The sequence below is a fragment of the Hippocampus comes genome, unplaced genomic scaffold, assembly GCF_001891065.2.
Source record: "Hippocampus comes isolate QL1 unplaced genomic scaffold, H_comes_QL1_v1.1 scaffold158, whole genome shotgun sequence".
Lineage (NCBI taxonomy): Eukaryota > Metazoa > Chordata > Actinopteri > Syngnathiformes > Syngnathidae > Hippocampus > Hippocampus comes.
This window is the reverse complement of record NW_017805548.1, coordinates 462426-474925: the sequence shown is the minus strand read 5'-3', so window position 1 is coordinate 474925 and position 12500 is coordinate 462426. Positions and strand designations below refer to the sequence as shown.

General features: G+C 39.5%; 1 protein-coding gene and 1 long non-coding RNA gene across 6 annotated transcripts in view; both read right to left on the bottom strand.

Moving 5' to 3' along the window:
* The window catches only part of LOC109521740 (potassium voltage-gated channel subfamily KQT member 5-like), a 179978-nt gene that overhangs the window by 157059 nt on the left and 10419 nt on the right, over positions 1-12500 (bottom strand). The gene's annotated exons all lie outside the window — the stretch shown is intronic.
* On the bottom strand, positions 4034-8601 carry LOC109521741 (uncharacterized). Its single transcript, XR_002169422.1, has 3 exons — positions 8268-8601; positions 7909-7911; positions 4034-4048 (listed from the first exon to the last, which is right to left on the bottom strand). It is a non-coding gene; the product is annotated as an uncharacterized LOC109521741 (long non-coding RNA).

Here is a 12500-nt window from a genome sequence, read left to right as displayed (position 1 = left end):
GGGTGGTTTTGGTCCCCATTAACCGCGATAAACGAGGGATTACTGTATTCACAACAATAGTCTCTCTGAAACTAGCCTTTTTTTGAGGGGCTGTCCTATCACATGAAATGAGCCACTGCTCAACCTGCTCCACCAGAAAATGTTGAGCATGGTTTTCGTTACCCTGACAACCAGGATGGAGCTCGGGTGCTGCAGTGAGATGAGAGGGTATTTGTTCTCAAGCAGCCCAGAGTGTGAAGAGAAAAGTGGGCCCCGATAAAAATGATGTGAAAGCACAGTTTTCTATTTTCATTTGTGAAGGCAGTACTTCATCACCAAGATGCCACATTACACGGAGTTAATTCTATTCGTGTGCAGATCTACAGATACTGATGTTGATATTTTGGATTTTACGTGTCTATGTAGTCCTATGGCCAGACCACAGCCGTTGCTTGAAAGGGGGCAAATTTTCACACAGCCAAACCTTCCAAGTATGTAATCTTCTTTGTAATTTCACACTTGACAGGTAGGCTGTTATTCCAGGTCCTAACCTATTAGTACACAAGCAATTAAAAATCAGGTTGTTTGAATCTACGATGGCTCCCTTTTGAAGATCTATTCATAAATCATTTTAAAAAGCTGCCGCAGTCACCACATAACTGAATCTGTTGTTGGGAGTGCGCCGTTTACACATTCTACACAGAGATGCACAAATCGTCCAGAAAATGCTCAAATGGCTGTGCGCAACTTTCAAGACCCTTCGTGAATCGGCGACAGTGCATAGGTAATTCTGCTCTGACACAGACAACAAAAAGCAAGTGGTAGAATCCATGGCATGAGTAAACACTGGTAGTGATTTTCCAAGCGTGAGACTGATCCCCCTTGTGCCGCTGGAAAAACACTGTTTTAATATTTGTTTTTTTTAAAAAACAGTCAAATGCCTTTCGTAATTCGCATGTCCTTTTAAAATGTCGTCAAACTCAGCTTAACTTTATTTTTCTTCCCAGTGAACAAAAACCGCAGTGTTACTGCCATACATAAATATCATAAGGCAATGATTAAAACAATCATCCAATTACTCATCCATCCATTTTCTGTCCTGCTTTTTTTTTGTCCATGAGGTTTGCCAGTGTGTTGGAGCCTATCCCAAAATTATAATCAATCCCCCCCCCCAAAAAATGTTTTCTAATTAAAATGTACAAGAGCTCCATTGTAACATACACAGATGAATACAGGAGGTGTAGTTCTTGCCTCTTGTTGGACATGATATGAAATAACTGATAACAATATTAGTACTATGAAAATAGAATGATAATGTTCATTTGATTTATTTGTTTATTCATTCATTCATTCATTTATTTGTTCAAGCCCCTCCGGAAAAGATTTGCCAGCAGTCACTGATTGAAATCATGGAAAAGGGCCCAAACATGTTGATTATTCATGCTCTTTACGCCAAGCTGTACCGTTTGCATAATTTAAAAACGTACCTCATCGTTGCATTGGCATCGGCATGGGTTATGAAGGTACTAAATTGAGATATTTGTATTGCACCACCTTTTTTGGCACACTTTGTACCATAGCACTTGTTCTGCCTGGCGATTGCATACCTGTCAACCTTGGCTAATAGCTGCCCTTATAAATGATTACGATTCCCCTTACAAAGCAACAAAAACCCTTACAACGGCTTACTGCGCATGCGCACATCATGCTTTATTAATCCTACCGTGCGCAGCGATGAAAAAAAATATACGATTGAGGATTACTTTTGCTGACTTACCGTGACAATAGTAGCGATCGACGACGGCATTGTCGTTGGCTACCAGCAGGTGAGACGATCTGGATTTGAGCCAAAATGGTCTTTGTGAGATCGGTTCACAATTGTTTTTTTTTCCCCGTATAAAAGTTGTAATGCGCCGTACATGATTTGAAATGCTAAAAAAAACATATAAAATATGGGGAAAATGTACAAATTGACAGGTATGTGATTGGTGAACAAAATAGTTTGTTCCTTGTCGTGATGGGCATCGGGTGAGCATAAAACACAAGCTGGATCAGGATTTTATGTTCCAGCTCAACTAAACTGTTATGATTGTGTAAATGGTGTTTTCAGCCGCAACAATTATCATGTCAGCATGGTAAATTATACTTTCAACATTCAATGCAGATGCACTAAAGTGCAGAATGGGAATTGAGAATTGGCTTGTTACTTACAGAGTGCTTTTCTACTTTGAGTACTCAAAGCGCTTTACATTGTTACCACGTTCACCTACTGATGACGCAGCATCAGGAGCGACGAGTTCAGTATCTTGCTCAAGGACACTTCGACATGGTCGCAACAGATGGGGGATCGAACCACCAAACTCTGGCTTGGGAAACGCCCACTCAAGCTCACTGCCACAGGGATAAAAGAAGCTATTCAAGCAGGGGCGGGGTGGCAATTGAGAAGCATTCCAGGCCTACCTGGCCAAATGTTCTTTTTGTATTCTTATTTCTTTATTTAAATAAAATTATAAACCACTGTTCAATAAATACTTCTAATGGGGTAGCCTGCACAATGTTAAGAAAGTCATGCATCCGTGTGAGATACCACCTTCGATTCGTCCTCATTTTGCCTGAGATTTGATTGGCTCAGGCTCATTTCACTTTCACTCTTCAGCAACTCGCTAATAAAGCAAGGTAGCATGGTGAGAATGTCGTGAAGAACGAAGGTAGGTGATAAGGAAATGTAGTGGGGCAAAAAAAATAAGATGGGGCGTGGGGAGAAAAATGTGAGAGCAAATTGTAGCCAAATGCTGACAAATCTTTTCAGTGGAGGAAGATGCTGCTGATCCTGCCTCACCTTCCAAGCGGCACAGCGGCAGGTGGGCAAGGTGGAAAAATGGTGAAACATTAGCAAGCCGCGTATTTGGTAGGCAAATGATTACGAAACACTTTACCCTGAATGATAAAAAATGCGAAATGCTTTATTCCTCGTCGATCAGAAAATGTGATGAGGTAACATTGCACTCGAAGCAGTTACGGGATATTTACATTTTCGTCGATATGTGAATAAAAAATGAGCTGAACTACTCTGACATTAAAAAAAAGTGTCAAACCTCCAAAAAGGAGTCTGTTTGTGTGTGTGTGTGTGTGTGTGTGTGTGTGTGTGTGTGTGTGTGTGTGTGTGTGTGTGTGTGTGCGTGTGCGTGAGTGCGTGTGTGTGAGGGAGTTCAAAATTGTTCAGTGGCCACAAATAGGCGGCTGTTGGGCCAGATAATGAGTACCCCTAATTTTGAGAGCAAACAAACATGACATACTTTATAAACGCGTCTCAAAAATTGTCTTCACTGGTCTACGCTCATGCACCAAGATAACGTGGTCACAATCTTAGAAACAGTATTACTGTATTATAGTTGTAAAAAAAATTGTTTTCTGGTGAAGTTTCAATTGAGCAGAGATATTATTTTTTAATTACCAAACTTCCACAAAGAATGCTTATTCTATGATTGAATTGTTTACGCTATCATTTTACTCCAGTGGTAACTCATATCTTCCAGATTTAAATATTTGTGATATATTTTTTTTCACTCCAGTGAGAAAATCATTGACTGAAAAATGCACGTGTGTAGCGATAGCTGCACTGACTTTGGCCTCACTTAACACTGAGGCCGGTCTTTAAAAAAGGCTTTGGCGTGATATAGGTGCCGTTCTCCTGTCACCTGTTGGGTGACGCTCACACTGCTCTGCATCCGTTCAGACTCCAGCCCATTCGCATGGGTTGTCACTTCATAAGACAACTCTGCATTACTGAAGGTCTGTTGATTTTATGATATCAAGAAGCCTATTTAGCCCATTAGTGTATGCTAAGGGTCAAATAAAAATCCTACGCATACACATGGGCAGACATTGGATGGAAATATTGTTTATGTAGAAAGAACATTGTTTGTTAAAAAAAACAGTTCAACAAACACTTACACATAATTGCATATTTATGCATATAAGTTGGCCATGGCCTTTCTTTATTGAAGCATTTTTAAAAACTCGAGAAATAATTGCCTCCCACATCCAGCCTCTTTAGTGTCTGTGCATTCTGAGCGGAATATCGCTTAAAGGTATGACGTACTTGTAATTTTGTGTCATGTTTGTAAATGCTGGTGACCATCGTAAATATTGCACCAGAGCTTGATTTGAAGAAAATCAAGGACCAAATCGAGTGGTTTTTGGATTCATGACAGAGGTCATGTTTTGTCTCATTTTAACTATTTAGCAGGGTGCCCTTGGGTATGAAATGTGCTATATAATTAAAGCTGACTTGCCTTGCCGTTTGTTAGTTAGTTAGTTAGTTAGTTAGTTAGTTAATTGTTTATTGAACATAAAATACAACAACAATTGACAAAAGGCAAACAAAATTACAAAAGGAAAAATAAGAATAAAAATAAAAAGTAAATAAAACAAACATCATCACCGTTATATGTTCAAAGGAGTAGGAAGAAGTATACAACTTATCTAGTCCTACCCCTTGTTGTGTAATAATATAAATAGATCATTTTTCAATGCAAAAGAAAAGGAAGAGATCTACCTCTCATCAAGTACTTTTACCCTTATGTGTACTGTACTTATCTATTATACACCCTTCTGTTTGTATTTACATACATATATATATATATATACACACACACACACATATACATATACACACACTTACATATGTACATGAATATACATATAATTATTCTTTTTCCTTTTTATATCAATTGTCTCATATTCATTATAAATACTGCATTTCTTGAATGCATTTAATGAGTTGATCAAAATCCAAAACAAGAACAGACCGTTATATTACTATATTTTATAAGTATATCGAATTTATCTTCTTAACTTTGATTTTTGTAGTTTGTTTGTACTAATCTTTTAAATTTGTTTTTGAACTCGTCCAGCGATTTACTCATTTTCAGATCAGTTTCAAGCTTATTCCACAGATTGACTCCTATTACTGATACACACCTTTGCTTGATGTTTGTTCTTGTTCTGGATTTTTTTATTTTGATTGATACCTCTTAGATTATAACAACTATCTCTAATTTCAAACTGCTTCTGGATATTTTGGCAAAGGAGATTGTGATGTGCTTTATACATTAATTGGGTGATTTTGAAGTCAACCAGGTCATAGAATTTCATTGTATTTAATTTGATGAATAGCGGATTTGTGGGTTCTATATATTTGGACCTATTGATTATTCTGATTGCTTTTTTTTGTAGTTTTAAGACAGGGAGTGTGTTTGATTTACAGGTGTTCCCCCATATTTCCACACAGTAGGTCATATATGGGAGTAATAATGAGTAATATAGTGTGTACAAAGAACTCTTATCCAACACATCCTTAGTTTTGTGGAGTATCCCAATAGTTTTGGATATTTTTCTTTTAACGTTATCTATGTGTGGCTTCCAAGATAGTTTGTTATCTATTACTAGTCCAAGAAACTTAGTTTCACAAACTCGTTCTATTTCAATTGAATTTATCCTTATTTTAACTTGATCTTTGATTGGTCTCGTGCCGAAAACAACTAACTTAGTTTTTGTTAAATTTGAAGATAGTTTATTTCTGTCGAACCAGTTTTTTAATTTGTTTAATTCATTTTCCACAGTTTTCAGGAGTTGTTTCATATTTTCTCCAGAGCAGTAAAAGGTTGTATCATCGGTGAATAGGACACATTTGAATTGTTTTGAGACACTACAGATATCATTTATGTATAAAATGAATAGTTTTGGTCCAAGCACTGATCCCTGAGGAACTCCATGGGTAATCTTCAGTAAGTTGGATTTTTTGTTTTTGAACTGTACATACTGATATCTGTTTTCTAAATAACTTTCAATCCATTTATGTGCTATGCCTCTGATACCATATTTCTCTAATTTATTCAATAATATAGTATGATCTATTGTATCAAAAGCTTTTTTTAGGTCGAGAAAAATCCCAACAGTGAATTCTTTATTGTCTATATTGGAAGCTATTGCTTCCACGAACTCCATTACTGCCATTAAGGTGGTCCGTTTTTCTCTGAAGCCGTATTGATTTTCACTTAATAGCTCGTGTTTACTTATGAAGTTATCAAGTCTACGAGAAAATAGTTTTTCTAATATTTTTGAGAATTGTGGGAGCAGTGATATTGGTCTATAATTTGTAAATAATTTTAAAGAGTAAGTTACTCCAAAAATTTTCTTTACAATAACATATTGTATGCGCAACGTGTTTAGACTAGTGTGACTGCATAGAACATATGACTATAAAGAACCTTTTTCGGGTTGAACTGATGTCAAAATAGAAATGCCATTTTATTTTGCAGGTTTTTATTGTTGGTGTTAAAAAGGACAGTATTTTTTTTAATCTTACACTTGGTTTGCATGCGGAGTGTGGCTTTTTGCAACCCATTGGGATATGCATTTGAGGACTCATGCATGAAAATATATTAGAAAGGCTGGTTAAGTGTGCAGTTTGGAGACATTACTGAAAATGTACCATTTTTTTTTTTTAATTGTTTGGTGATAATTGCAAGATCGACACAAATGTATTTAGCGCTGTGTAAAAATGCTGAAACTCTGACAACAGCGGGTGCTCACTTCTATCCCCACTCTGGGCTGTGCCTCTGCAAGGAGAATTGACTGCAGTACACATTCGCCAGCAAGATAAGAAGAGCCGCCCGCCAAGCAACGTCTCACTTATAGCAAAGCTCCGGCTCCTCGCCCAGTCATCATGGTAACACACGCCGGACTCACTATTGGCCCCGCAGGAGATGCGGCTGTCCTACTTGAATGAGACAGGCCCATTAAACATGAGCTGTTTCTTGCAAGATAACGGAAAGAGAATGTACTGTAAAGTTTGATATAATGTAATTGTTAATCCTTGGGCTACTTCGTTGTCAGCAATGGCAAAGGGAATAGTTTTAACCCTTTCATGCACGTGTAACCTGATAACATGAAAGCTGTCCACTGTAGTAACCGCTGTCCCTGAAAGGGTTAAATTTCATCCTTCCCTCTAACCAGCCATTTCTGTAGCATTTACCCTGTCGAGGAGTCAGATGAAATCTTTCCCAGCTGACTGTGGCCGAAAGGGAGGACTACATCCTCTGGACTTTTCAATGAATCTCAATGGCACAAATAGGTTTCTGTTTTCATAGACGGTATATGCCAAAATGCTGGCATATCCTGATTTTCCGACAGGCGTAAGGCCCTGTTTACCAATTTGGGAGACCATTCTGCACCATTCTGCGACCTTAACGCCATACCATAAATTAGATTCCAACACGGGTCTTTTAGATGAAAACAGCCTGTAGCCTGTCTACATTCTAGTTGTCGTCACACCTTTAGGACATGCGGTCCATGTCGGACACAGGTCAGGCTGACAGTGTAATCGAAGAAACGTGGCCTGCATAGTCAATGAAGCTCGGGGGTAGAAATTTACATTTTTCTTCCCTCAAAGAAACGTTCATTTATTTACTAAAACTTTGTGATCTGTTGCAATCAGGATTATAACCATTTCTTAGGAGAAACATTTCCTTATAGAGGAGGTTCATGCGAAATGAGTTTAATTTTAATGGGATATTTGTGATTTAAGTGAATTACAAGGGAACTATTCTGGATACAACTTTGCCAAGTGCAAATCTTTTAACAGTATTAGAAAACATATTTAGTGTTTAAGGGGACAGTGTGTGAAGATTTTTCACTGTTCATTATTTGAAAAACCCACTATTGATTTCAATAATATACAAAAAAATATGATCTATCACATCCATTTTCGATCCATCCATTTTCCGATCTGCCTCTTCTCACAAGGGGTGCTGGAGCATATCACAGCTGTCTTCGGGCAGTAGGCGGGGGACACCCTGAACTGATTGCCAGCCAATCACAGGGCACACAGAGACAAACGACCATCTGCGCTCACATCTATGAGACAATCTGGAGTGTTCAATCAGCCTGTCATGCATGCTTTTTGGAATGTGGGAGGAAACCGGAGTACCCGGAGAAAACTCACGCAGACCCGGGGAGAACATGCAAACTCCACACAGGAAGGCCGGAGCCGGGATCGAACCCACGACCTCTGCACTGAGGTTGACGCGCTAAGCACTGAACCACATGGCTGCTCAGGATCTATCGCATCAAAGTAATTTTTTATGTAACTGTAGGTGAAGTAATCGTTAATTATAAAGGGTACACCTCCCCTTACAGGAGGCTGCTGCTATGTGTCACCACCATCTTTGTGCTATGGCTACCCAAAGAATACAAACTTAGCGAACGTAGTAACTTCCATGCACTTAGTCACTTGAGGAAATATTAGAAGTCGTTGGGGATGACATTTTGCTTGCACCTCTGCTGAAGAAATTGGTGGTACGCTGACCAAGTGTGATCTCTCTGAGGCATCGTCGTGCGTGTGCTTCAAAATCCGAGTTTAGGTCATTGCATTCTATTAGTTCACCATTAGGTGGTACTACATTTTCCACACTGTACCTTTAAAAAGGCTACAGTGCTTAGGCGTTGCCAGAGCCCTTTTACTGTGGTACCCCTGTAACAATGAGACGTGCCTCAGTATCAGGCATGGACTGACCATCGGACTGCCCGATATGGGCGGAGTGGGGGAAAAAAGTACAGTAAATTTGCTGCACAGTAGTTATTGTGTCACCGTAGTCACCCGCAGTGTTTCCCTCCATTCATTAAGTTGTGACCTGCTCGCGATAGACTACCACTTACTTTCCCACTCCCTTTTGGGCTGGTTGTGTGTCAAGCAGCGCTGGCAAACGGGCATCACCTCCGACAGACGGGCTTAACTTGGACTACATCAACGACACTACTCTAAAACATCATTGCAATGACATACTGGGCATCGGAAAGCCACCGACTAGCAGGCTTGTTCGTACAAAATGAGAAAAACCTATTGACCAGGGTGTACAAAAAGAATCAAAGCCCCAAGATGATGAAGAAAAGAATGAAGAGATGGCGGTACGTGCTTTACGTTACATTAGAAAAGTGCAGCCAGTTTGTCCAAGAACCACAACGTTGACTGCACGTTACTAGCTCACATGAAAGAGTAGACCTGCAGGTGAGACAAAACGTGACATACAACATCTATTTTAACTTACATTTGCTGTCAAATATTACATTTGATATCAACCTCAATTTTTCTGTCGGCTTGGTCTATCCTACACAAGGTAAGATCGGGCCGCCCGAGCCCGACCCGACCCGAATTTCGGGTCGGGTCGGGCCTTAAAATGTCAATCATTGCCTCGGGTTCGGGTCGGGTCGGGCTTCTCTCTCGCTGACTTTTTTTTTTTTCCGAGGCCGTCAATAGTTTTGGCCACGAGAGACCGTGGTTCGCAAAAAAACAGAAGTCGCCACATCACAACAATACTGCACTAAACTCTTGCAATGACAATTCAAAGAACTCCTTCCTGTCTCTGTGTATGATCCACCCATCATTATTCTTTTTGTCTCTCTGCCTCTCTCTCTTATTTCTTAAGGACGTACTGCTGCCGTGATTTACGGCCCATTTTTCAACCCGTCAAAATGACGGATGGCCTTAAATTTTCCCCGTCCACTCCTAAAAAAAATCCGTCAAATGATAGAAAATTGTCGGTTAATGTAACCTCTTCAGAAACAGAAATATAAAAGATGTAAATGTTTATACAGTCTTGTTTAACTTAGATTTCGTTACAAAAGGCAGGGTTTATTATCAGAAATCACCCCTCCTCCTCCCGAGTCCTCACAAATAAAATATGAAATGTCGGGTTTGCTTCGGGCTCAGGCCTGCAAATCAAGCTAAGTGATCGGGCTCGGGCCGGGTCGGGCTTAAATACCCTCGGGCCGGTTCGGGTCGGGCTCGATTTTTTCGGACAGATCTTATCTCTATATCCTACCTGGTACTAATTTGTGTTTGGGATGGATGGATGGATGGATGGATGGATGGATGGATGGATGGATGGATGGATAGGAGAGAACATGAATACAAAATAATGATTCACATACAGCTAAACAGGAAATGTTACAGCATCTCATACGTCAGCCTGGATGAGTGCCCCGGAAGATTAAGTTTACCTGTATATAAATAAGGAGGACAAGTGATTCAGAAAATTGATGCACACAGCATGACAGATACACATAGTGTGTTGAATGCATATAATATTACATATGTGATTTGTTTTCACAATACAGTTCTAAGTTTTGATTTTGGACTTTTGAGATCTGCAAAATAAATGTTCTCAAAATTACGTTACAGTATTTCTCTCTTTTTTTAATTTCTTTTCAATCCATTTTTATGCCTCTTATTTAGATTGCAATCTACATTTGTGCACAAATATTGGGAGTACCGTATTTTCCGCACTAAAAGGCGCACTGGGTTATGAGGCGCACCTTCAATGAATGGCCTATTTTGTCATTTTTTTCATATAATGGACGCACTGGCTTATAAGTGGCAATCTACAATGCATCCACTAGATGGAGCTACGTTCCTTCCATTCAACTCGAAGGTTCACGACCGCCTCCGAAAAACGTAAATTAATGATTACTTCAATGAAATTACGAACATTGAAAATAATGCATCAAAACAGAAAATCAACCGAGGAAATCACAAAATAAATTTTATAGCCCCCCTACAGAATTTATTTTGGCATTTCCTTGAGCATAGCTCCAACAGAACGATCAGATGTCAGGAAAATGCAGGAGACTGGACTGTCTCAGAAGTGTTTGTTATTTATTCCTTTGTTGTGTACTGTTTTCACATACGAGGAAATCACAAAATAAATTCTGGAGGGGTGCTATAGAATTTATTTTGTGATTTCCTCGCTTGATTTTCTGTTTTGATGCATTATTTTCAATTTTCGTAGTTTCATTGAAGGAATTGTTAATTTAGGTTTTTCGGAGGCGGTCATGAACGCCTCTCGAGTCAAATGGAAGAAGAGAAGGCATGGAGACAGACAAAGACATACCTGTATTTGTTGAGACTGTGAAAACCATTAATAAAGTGTGCGTTTTAAAAAAACAACACCACAGCAACAAAAACTTATGTAATAAAGCGGCGACACAGTTCACTGAACCAACAGCAAGTTATAACATTGTAAGCATGTCTCCAGCAAGGGTCGACATATTACCGTAATGACCATACACAAGGCGCACCGGATTTTAAGGCGCGCTGTGAGCTTTTAAGAAAATGGAAGACTTTTCGGTGTGCCTTATAGTGCGGGAAATACGGTACTTTGTTTCTGTTTACATTTGGTCATTTAACATCACAGCACAACTACAGGCATGAATCATTTGAGACAGGTCGGTTTACTTTCACCTCAAAATAAAGTGAGAAAGGGTAAGCAGTCATAGTGAGTTGTTTGATTTTTTTAATAAACTACTTGAAAATACAACGCGGTATATCGTCATCGTGACATAAAATGGACAATATCGTGACAGATAATTGTTTTCCAGATTGCCCAGCACTATAGTGGGGGGACGTAGGCTGCTGTGCATCATCTGGTGGGTCGCGGGAATCAATCAAAAAAACAACAACAAAAAAATACATTTCTGCAGGGAAGTCTGCAAGTAAACCAATTCTGAAAAATGCTCTTTAAATGATGAGCAGAAATGGATTGTTAGTGTCAAAGACCGACATGTAACCCTAATAGCCGGAGGAGGACATCTAGGAGGACATGATACAGCAGCTCCTCAACCTACCCATTGATGGTATGCATTTTTCTGCAATAAACGAGCCAACTATAATAAGTACAAAATTGCGTACCACTTTTTTTGAAAGCCAGTCTCACCCAGTTCTTCTCTTTCACTTATGAGTGGAATTAAGCAGGCAATAAATGATGAAGGGTGGCCCGGTGGACGACTGGTTAGCACAGAGGTCAGGAACCTATGGCTCGCGAGCAATATATGGCTCTTTTGATGATTGCATCTGGCTCGCAGATGAACAAAATATTCTCGTTTGTTTATTAATCCATCCATCGATCGATTTTTCACTGCTCATTTCCTCGTTCGAGCTGCAATTGGCTCCAGGAGCCATTTTGATTGGATGATACTGGCCAACGTTGCCGTTGCTGTGGAAACAGATATACCCCCTTTTGAATCAACCGGCTCGCCCATTAGCTCAAAGCTAATCCTAAACTAATAAGATGGCGAAAAGAAAAAAAGATGACGAGTTTTGCAGACTTCGGAATGAATGGACCGAAGGATTTGCCTTTATGGAGAGAACAGGTTCTGCGGTGTGTCTGATTTGCAATGACAAAATACCATCGATGAAAGGGTCGAATGCAGAGCGGCATTTTGACACGCCCCATGCTACGTTCGCGTCAAAATACTGTGCGAGAGACCGCCGAAAGGAAGCGTGCAAGCTACTGAGCAGTGTGCAAGCTAACCAGCAGTAACTTTGCAGTATGGACCCGGCAAGATGACTTTCATTTCGAGAGTTTTGCTGGATTTTTAGCAATCGTGAGGAACGGAAAACCATTCACATTAATGGTGAGTATTATCACAAAATTATTTTAAAGAATATATATATATATATA